Source organism: Phyllostomus hastatus, unplaced genomic scaffold, assembly GCF_019186645.2.
Source record: "Phyllostomus hastatus isolate PE091 unplaced genomic scaffold, TTU_PhHast_1.1 phas_contig_198, whole genome shotgun sequence".
NCBI lineage: Eukaryota > Metazoa > Chordata > Mammalia > Chiroptera > Phyllostomidae > Phyllostomus > Phyllostomus hastatus.
Window position 1 is genome coordinate 5,891,236 of NW_025333715.1, and position 9,530 is coordinate 5,900,765.

Sequence of the window (9,530 nt, forward strand, 5' to 3'; positions counted from 1 at the left end):
CAAGATAAAGAGGAAAATGTTGGCTCACAGGATGTTCCTAGCATTAATCCCTTGAAGGCTAAGAAGGAGTGCGTCATGTTAGACTCTATTTGGGGTTCTAAAACTTAAACTTATTCTATATTGTGAAATGGTATCATTTTCTATCTCTTTGCCCCATTATACCTAAACCTTGCTCAAGATTTGCCTTTTTAATAAAAAAAAACTTTTCTTTGGTTATAATTGCTCCTTTTTTAAATTGAAACAGTAAAGAAGACTCGGGTATAGAATCAATAGAGCGCCTTGGTCATAGCAGGTAGTGCTCAGTAAATATTTGTTAAATGAGTTAAGAGAAGCAATTTGCTTCCCCTAACTCTTTCAAGAAGGACTTTCTTTTTAATAATGCCAGCTTGAATTTTCTTCAACTTGAGTTGTATCTGAACAGGGTCATCATTATTTCCACAATATAAAAATGGAAAGTTCAAGATAAAACATGTCGCTGACTTAAAATTTTTGAAAAATGTTTATTGAATTTAGAGAGAGAAAAGGTGGGGGGGGGAGTGAGAGGGGAGGTGGGAAAGAGAGAGAAACATCCCTTGGTTGCCTCTCATTTGCACCCCATCTGGGGATCAAACCCACCACCTTTTAGTGTACAGGGATGACACATTGCTTGGGGCTGTGTTGCCAATTTTAAAACAATGACATCTTAAGGTTGGCGTCAGCATTCTTTAGTCTTCATGGTTCAAGGACCTGGGTCATCGTTACACCCCAGGGTTCCACTGCCAGTTTTCAAACCCTACAATCTTCCAGCAGAGTCCTTATTCTGGCGGAGTCAGCAGTTTTAAAGTGGTCAAACACTGAGCCCCCTCCAGTTCCACAGCTGGAGAGCGGGAAGAAGGAGGAAAAGTTGAATAGTGCTCCAGGAAGTATAATGGCGTCTTCAGCTTGCGCCCTAATGAGGAAGCTACTGCATTTATCGGACTATAAGATGCACCCCCCCCCCTTTTTTAAAACCACATTTTTTGCTTCAAAATTTTTCCCCCTATTTTCCTCCTTTAAAACCTAGGCGCGTCTGGGGTCTGCACCATAAGACACACCTAGTTTTAGAGGAGGAAAATAGGAAAAAAAAATTGAAGCAAAAAATGCGGTGAGAAGGTGCACCTTATAGTCTGAGGAACGCGGTACTTTTCCACAGGGTGCTGCACCCAGGGAGCAGAACATAACCCCTCCCCTTACAAGTGTGGGGCTGAGTGCAGAACAGAAGAATCTCCGAGACCAGTTATTGCGGTAGTAAGTAATGATCAGCAGATGTGTTTCTAGAGCATATTGGGAGGGAAGCAAAGCCATCTCAGTGGTTTATTTCATTAACTGAACAAGTGCAAAGGCAAAACCTAAGAACAAAGGCTGTCATGTGAGAACACCAGCATTTCAGTCCGCACCATCAGGGACACTCAGAAAATTATCAGCAAAACTGGGGGGATTTAGGAATACGTGAAATCTCAACTTATCTACAATGGAGAAATTTTCTTTTAAAAGCACACATGTTAAAAATTTTCAGCAATTCCTTCTAAGGGGATCATCGTTAATATCAGAACTTCTTGTGCATAATTGTGTTTAAACTGGTTTTAAGGTGATTGTACTTCTCATTCGACAGTGTGGATCCAGACACTCCCTTTTCATTCCTTCAGTAAATAATGTGTGAACAGCTCTTCTACATGCCAGGAATGTATCAGTGAACAAAACATAACCCATGCCCTCCTGGATCCTACCTTCTGGCACAGGGAAAAACAACATGTGTGTCAGATGGCTGCACTACAACAGAGTCATAGAAAGTATGACTGAGGTGGGGGGTTGTGATTTCAATGGGAGATCAAAGGGTGTTTGAGCAAAGTCCAGGACAAAGCAAGGGAGCCAGGCTAAGAGCGCTCTGGGCCAACAGCTTTTGCAGGTATAGGGACCAGGAGGTGCAAAGCCTTAAGGTGGGAGCAAGCCTGGTGCATGAGGTAGAGAGGAATCAGTGTGGAGGTTAGAGAGAGCAGGGTCCAGAACACTTAGGACCTTGCTAGTTATCACATGATCTGACTTGGATTTTAAGTTCTCAAAGGACCATTTTGGCTGCTATGTTGAGGTTAGATGGTAAGGGAGCAAGAGCAGAAGCAGGGAGACCAGATAAGAGGCTCCTGCGATGGTCCTGGTAAGAGATGATGGCAACTTGGGGCAGACGGGAAGTGAAGGTTGGGGGCAGTAGTTAAGTCTGAATGTACAGGGTGACCATAAAGTCTGGAAACATAGATGTTATTGTGTATTAGAAGGTGGCATTGATAACCCATTTATTACCTCCTGACACGTATTCCCAAGACTTGGCAGCCAGCTGCATGAAATGAGCTGTGGTGTGAGAGACAAAGAGATGAGTTGATGACTCCAAGGTCACGGCCTAGGAAACTAGAAGCAAGGATGTGTCACTTACCGAGACGGAGCAGGTTTGGAAGATCAAGAGTTTGGTTCTGGATGTATTAAATATGAGATGTCTATGAGAAGTGCCAGTGGGAAAGTCAGGAGAGATTAGGGCTGACAATAAAGTGTTAAGAACTGCTGAGAAAGAACAGGGTGTTGTGAGCTATGAGACTGGATAAAACCACCTGAAGAAGAAATGCAGAGAACAGACCCCTCCAAGGTTGAGAGGTCAGAGAAATGAGAAGAAACCAGCCAAAGGGATGAGGAGGAGTGTGAGGCCCTAGAAACCAAGAGAAGAAACCGTTTATTTTTATAAAACTCTGAATTCCGGAGATGGGGGAGGAATACACCAAGTTGTTATTGTAAAATGAAGTCTGTGTTTAGTGAAGGCCACAGTATTGCAACTAAATTATGGTGCCCCCAAATGGAGGAAAGCAGAGAAAAAGGACCTCTTACAAAATGTCAGTTTAACAGTTAATTCCTCTAAGTAGGTAACATGACACCTTTGGAGAACCTAACTGATTCCCTGTTAAACTCATCCAGAGATTCAGTCTAAAAGGAGGAAATGAATGAGTTTAAAAAGAAAAAGATAGGATTTCTGACCTTCTCAAAACACAACAAGTAGACCTCCGAATGAGAATGTCGATGGATTTCAATGTCAAGGACCACCCTTAGGGTAGGGGAAAGGGCACAGCATTGAATGCAGAAGATTTGTGTTCAAGTTCTAGGTAAATAACTTTATGGTTGAATAATTCCAAGCAATTCATGCAACCCATTTATTTGTTCCTGCAAACTCAGCCCAAGTTCACCTACTCCAGGAAGACTTCCCTAACTTTGTAGATTTAGACAAATCCCCTTTCCACTCCCACATCACTCTATATTTGCCTTTGTCATGGCAACTTATTATAATTGCTGATTTATTTCTGTCTCCTCCGAGACTGTTAGACTATAATTTCCTTGTAGTCCCAATAGCTCAGCATAATGCGGGGCACACAGCAGGTTGCTCAGCGATGTAGAGTGAATGCATATTCTCCAAGCTCACTGCCTCCTATGTAAAACAGGGTCATTAAAGGGTCTGCCTACTTTTCAGAGCTCCTTGGAAATTTACACAAGATATCCTTAGGAAAAAAAAAAGGTCTTCTCAAGCTATAATTCAATATATAAAGTACCTGTTGTTTGTCCCCCCTCCCCCCAACACACGTTACAGAATAACACCTTAACACGCTATTCAAGGCCCTGAACAATCTCTGTCCAGGCCCGCTTCTCCACTTCCCTCTGGCGGCTACTCCGCGTGGCCCGCTAGGCAGTATTTCAAGCAGACGGACTTCTCTCATACCTCCTATCCTTTTATACTATACTTACCTACCTTTATGCCCGGATCAATAATGTGGGCTGTTACAATCATCATCGTACTTGGAAGCAGTAAGCGTTAAAGACAAACGTTACTTTCCTCTATGAAACATGTTCCCGTTCCCCAAGTCTCTTCCCTCTGTTCCCAGCAGAAGGCTGCCATCGTCCACTCAGGCACCAGCATGCTTCCCAACAGGTGTGATGACATGTTCAGCGGGTCACACCACCCGGCAGCGCGATCCAGGCCCTCTGTGACCTGACGTTCCTCTGCCGCCGCTTCTCCCTCCGCCGCTCCGCGGAGAGGCTGAGAGGCTGAGAGGCTGAGAGGCTGAGCGCCGCGGCCACAGCCCTGGAAGGACGGGGCTGGCAGTTTCCCCGCGATAATGAGCCCTCTCAGCTTTCAAGATTTCACCCATGCGGAGTCCTTTGCCTCCAAGGGCCTGCTCTGCTCCGCGTAGTCAACGAACGCCCCGGCACTCTTTAAGATTCCAATCAGATGTACACTCTTCTGGGAAGCCTGCCCTTAAGCCGTCCTTGGCCGGAGGGGATGCCTGCTCCTCAATTACTGCGCCAGGCCCATCCTGTCGCGGTCGTCCGTGCGGCCGCCTGTCGCCTCCACTGCCGCCGGCCTGGAAACTCGCCGCGCACCGGACTCACGGTGCGTGCGTCTGGGTCCTCGCCGCGTGGCGGCGGGGAGGCCTGCACGTGGCGGGTGTGCCCTGAACACCCGCTGAATCTTTCACCGACTACGGGTCAGCAGCCCCTGAGGCCGTCACTGCTCTCTTCACCTCTAGGAATGGCTTCTCCCTTCTTGGTCCTTTGAGGTGGAAATCCGGGCGGACGGCATTTCCGGTCCGTTAAAATGACACCGACACGGGTTATAAAACTGACTCTTTGAAAGGGGAATTAAGGCAGCACCACAGACGAACAAACTGTGAAATGAGGACATTTACCTTCATTCCACTCACTACCCCCAGGCAGGGGTCTTTTCCCCCCTCCCTCCCCTGGTGTGGGAGGCCCCGTGAGAGGCACGCGCCAGGCCAGGGAGAAGCCGGAAGTGGCAGGCCGGAAGTGAGGAAGCGGAAGTGGGGGGCGCGTGGGCACTGGGGCCTGGAGGAGTTGGCTAGGCCTGGGAAGCAGGGGACTTGAATTGGAGTGGGGAAAGGACCTGCCGCGGGAGCCGGAGTTTCTCCGCAGGTAGCTGCTCTTTAGCAGGAGGGTCTGGTAATGGAGGTCGGCGGGAAGGGGCCTGCTGCCCCGCCCCCTGTCCCACGCCGGTGCCGGCTGGCTGGCTGTCCGAGTGCTGGAACAGGGTGTTGAGTCCCGCACTATCTTCGTAAGGGAAAGTCCCTGCTGTGTGACACCGACATGTCGCTCTTGCTTTCTTTAAACCTTCTCCGAGCCTCCCCCTGCAAGTAAATTGTGAGCTACCAGAGGGCAGTTGCTGGAAGTCCATTCTCGCTCAGCCTCCACCGTTCATGTTCAGAATTCTTTCCCGCGCACCTCATTGCTTCCTCTCAACCGTCTTCCCTGTGTGATTAGTCCTTTTCCTGCAGATGGGGCACAGGCCCGGAGAAGTTGTAACCCTTAATTAGGAAATGGGAGAACAGGACCTCAAATCCATGCTTTCGGAGTCCTCATTAAAGTGATGAGATGAGGTATGCGCATGTGGGCACGCTGCAAGCATTCAGCAAAGAGCAGCCAGCTACTAACGAGAGTGGTGACTGCGTCTTGTGCACCTGCTTCTCCATTTCCTAGAAGGGGGCCTGTCCGTGGGAAACTCTGGGAAACTCCTGATTGAATCCGTTAATGAACACCCAGGAGGGGCTCCGACAAGCTGGCGTCTCTGCCTCTTGCAGTGCTCTCTCCGTCGGAACAGTTGCACCTCCCGAGGTCCTGGCGTTCTCTGTGGTCGTCCTCCCATGATCCTGGCCAGACCTCATTTCCTCCAGGGCTGAGCGCGTGTCCACAGGCAGAACGTGTCCAAACTCAAGGGCTGTTTTCTCCTTGTTATTGCAGCGTCCTGGATTCTCTTTCTAGAGATGCTACTTGGCACTCAGCCTCTTAGACGCTGTTGTTGTCATTGTCTTAGGCCTCTGGTAAAAGTCATTTCAGCTTCTTTAATCCCTTATTTTCAATTCTAACACACAAAAAGTTTTAAAAACCAGTTTTCTCCCATAACTTGTGGAAAGACCTGGACTGAAACGAGCCATTGGTCTTCATGTATTCCATAGAGTTACAGATTTTTGCTGCTGTCGTGCCAATGTGTTTGATTGTTCAGGGTGCGCCCCCCCCCCCCGTGGGTGTCATGTAATATACGTTACAGACATGGCATTATCCTTCAAAAGTAAAAAGTAAAATAAAAAAATAAATGAGTTTGAATTCCACAATTCAATTGGCCTCAAAGGATTTGGATAAAGAATTGTGCACCAACAGTTTAATGTCAGTTGATAACCTAAATGATCAGTTATGATTCAGGTAAAGCTGTGAGAGCAAACAGCCTTTGGCAAAGCATTGTGGAAGCTGGATAAACCTAAAAAGAAAACAGAGACCTCTTCTACTACCTCATCATTTGTTTATTTTGGAATTATTTAAGGGGAAAAGCTCCTTAATGATGTGTTTTTAATATAGGGATTTTGTTATATATTTCTTGTATCTCCCACAAGACTGTATAAATGGTAGGTTTGCAAGAAATATTGATTGATTTGCAAATATTTGCTCAATACTCTAGAATTTTATTTGACAATTACAAGAGCTGGAATATATATATATATATATATACACACACACATACATATATACATATATAAGATTTTATTTATTTATTTTTAAAGAGAGGGCAAAAGAGGGAGAAAGAGAGGGAGAGAAATATCGATATGTTAGGGAAACATCAATCAGTTGCCTCTTGTGTGCTCCCACCCCGGGGGGACCTGGTCCACAATGAAAGTATGTGCCATGACCAGGAACCAACAACCCTTCAGTTTGCCCACTGAGCCACACCAGTCAAAGCATGGATTATATTTTTAAAGCGTCATGTTTATTCTAAAAATGTAGCATCCATGCAGGTTTATCCCCAGGCAGGATCATTAAACCATTTGGACATTCACCCAACACCTGTCTCTTGAGTACCTACTATGGGTTAGGTATGTGTTAGTCAATAGGATTACACTGGTAAATAAGATGGTCACGGTGTCTGCTGTCAAGAACTAGTCTGGTGGTGGAGAAAGCCATAGAGCAATAAATGCCTATGTACAGATCACGGTAAGTCCATGAAGGAGGTACAGCAGGTGCCAAAAAGAGTTTGATGGGAAGACATAAGTAGTTAGCAAGATCAGTGAAGGCCTCTCAGCGGAGGTGACATAGATTTGTGACACGGAATATCCTACTTCCCTCCATTTCTACACACTGTAGGGAGACCACCCAGATATGTGAAAATTTACCCTTTTGGACACTAATTTTGTCTTATCATCATGATAATAACCTCAAGTTTTTCATAGCATGAGTAAACTGAACGTTTGCATGTAGTCAGGTGTGTAAAACACATGGTAAACCAACATGTAATTTACAACTACAATTAATTGAACGCGTTAGTGTAAAAACGTAGCAGTAGTAGAATTGTGTCTTACATATTCTATATTCATGTCACACAGTACCATATATTAGTAAATGATACTAATTCACTTAACCGGATTTTTTCTTTCTGGTTTTCTAATGGTTGGAAATGTATTTGTTTCAGTATTGTATCAACAACATCCACCTGAGACTACTCTATTGGATTGAAGGCTATTATTTAGTTTTCTGGGGCAGAATAAATAAATTTAAAAATGCAGGTGGGAGAAAAGAGAAAAACCTAAAAATTAGGATTTTTGTCCCACTAACATGTAGATAGGTAGCTATCCAAAAAAGAAAAAAATGGGTTGTAATGACTTGTTCAATTGCAGCAAGTTATGATTCTAATAGACTGTTTTTGTAATAGATTCATGAGAAAGCAGATCAATATTTGTTGCTCTAAGCCAGTGTCACAGTGCAGCTCTGCACTGAGTGAGCTTGATAGAGAAGGACAAGAGACAAGGAAAACCCTCATGACTGAAAATCTTAGTAGCGTATTGAAACACACTATAAATCGAGTTTTTGCTGCAGTCGTGAGTCAGATCAGAATGCCTGTACCTGCCGTGCAAACAAGAGTAAATCAAAAAAATTCAAAAACATGCAACTTCTTTTTTCCTTCCCAGGGCTGATGACAGTCTCTTTCTGAGAAATCTTAATTAAACCGATAGATTTTCTGTCCTGCTTATTTGAGGATGTGTTGTACTTTTACAAAAAAAAAAGTTAATTATCTTCTCTTATTTTTTTAAGAAAGACATGATAGTTCATTTAGGATGCTTTTGAAAATTTATGTCTTCCTTTAATACACACACAGAAATTAATCAAGCCTGAGCTGGGAGTTGAAAAGGGCAAAGAAGAGAAGCAAAACAAAACTAAAAATGAGTTCATTTGTTATGAATTTTAACCATTTTGTTTTGTATGTGTACAGTTTCTCTGGCAAAAACTGATTATAGACTGTGGCGTCTTCACTGGGTCTAGATGCTGCTCACAGGGCTTGAAATCAGTTTGTTGTACATTATTTTGATGGTCATCAGTGCTGAATCTCTAGGGAAACTGCAAACTAATGGATTCACCTTAATGCAAAATAATGGAAAAGAAGAAAGGGAATAAATAGTTTCATACAAACTTGTAAATTGATCATTCACAAGCATCATTCAAAATTTTGGAGCTGCATGCCCCTTTTAAGTTTTCGGGTATTTTCGTGTCACCCTACCTGGGCCTTTCTTTGTGTACCTGTTTGAGATCCAAGAGAGACTGCTGGTCACTCCAGATTTTAGGAAAATTCTGACACTGTTTGAATCATACTATTGACACTGTTTAATTCTAAACTCAGACTTTCTTCTCTAAATTTGAGTAAAGAAAGTAATTTGACCTCTTTCTTGGACTTACTAGTCTTACCAGGACTAAACTATTGGTCGAGGGTACCATGAGTCCGATGTGGAGCCAACTGAGGGGCAACGATTCGTCCTAATAGTTGGTGACCCTTCCCCCTTTTGATGAACAAGAAAGCAGGCCATGTTTAGATCTGATTCTAATGACTTACAGTCCTAAAAAGAATGTGACCGTAGGGTTACTTGGTGACTCTAAGACTCAATTTTCACCATCTTATTTTTAGAACTTAATATTTTTATACATGACAACAAATCCTAAGCATGAGATGTTCGGAGCTCAAGTTCCATTTTCTTATGCTAAGTTGTCCACTGCCCATGAAATGCGTTATAATGATCTTATTTCTGGCCAAAGAGGATGAATGATATTTTCTACAGGAACCTTTAAGACTGGAAAGACCACTTATAATTCTCTAAATGAAGTAGGCCAATCTCTTATGAGAGATTTTCCCATAATGCTCCTGGGAACTTTTCTATGGTTCCCTCAATTCTGTTTGATGTAAGTGAGGGGCTGATTTAGAAGCCGAAGCTAGATTTTTCAGACTGACTTGGTGTTCTGTAGACATTAAAAAAAACTAACTTACTTTTTTGTGTGTGTTTTTCTTTGTAGGAAACCAATGCCTTGTCAAGATAATGATTAATCATTTGTATTTGGGAGCAGCAGATATGAGGATCAACTACCTACCATGGGTTTTATAAACAAACTCCTATTCCATTGCTCACATCCCCTATCCTACCTTCAAACTTGTCTTACCT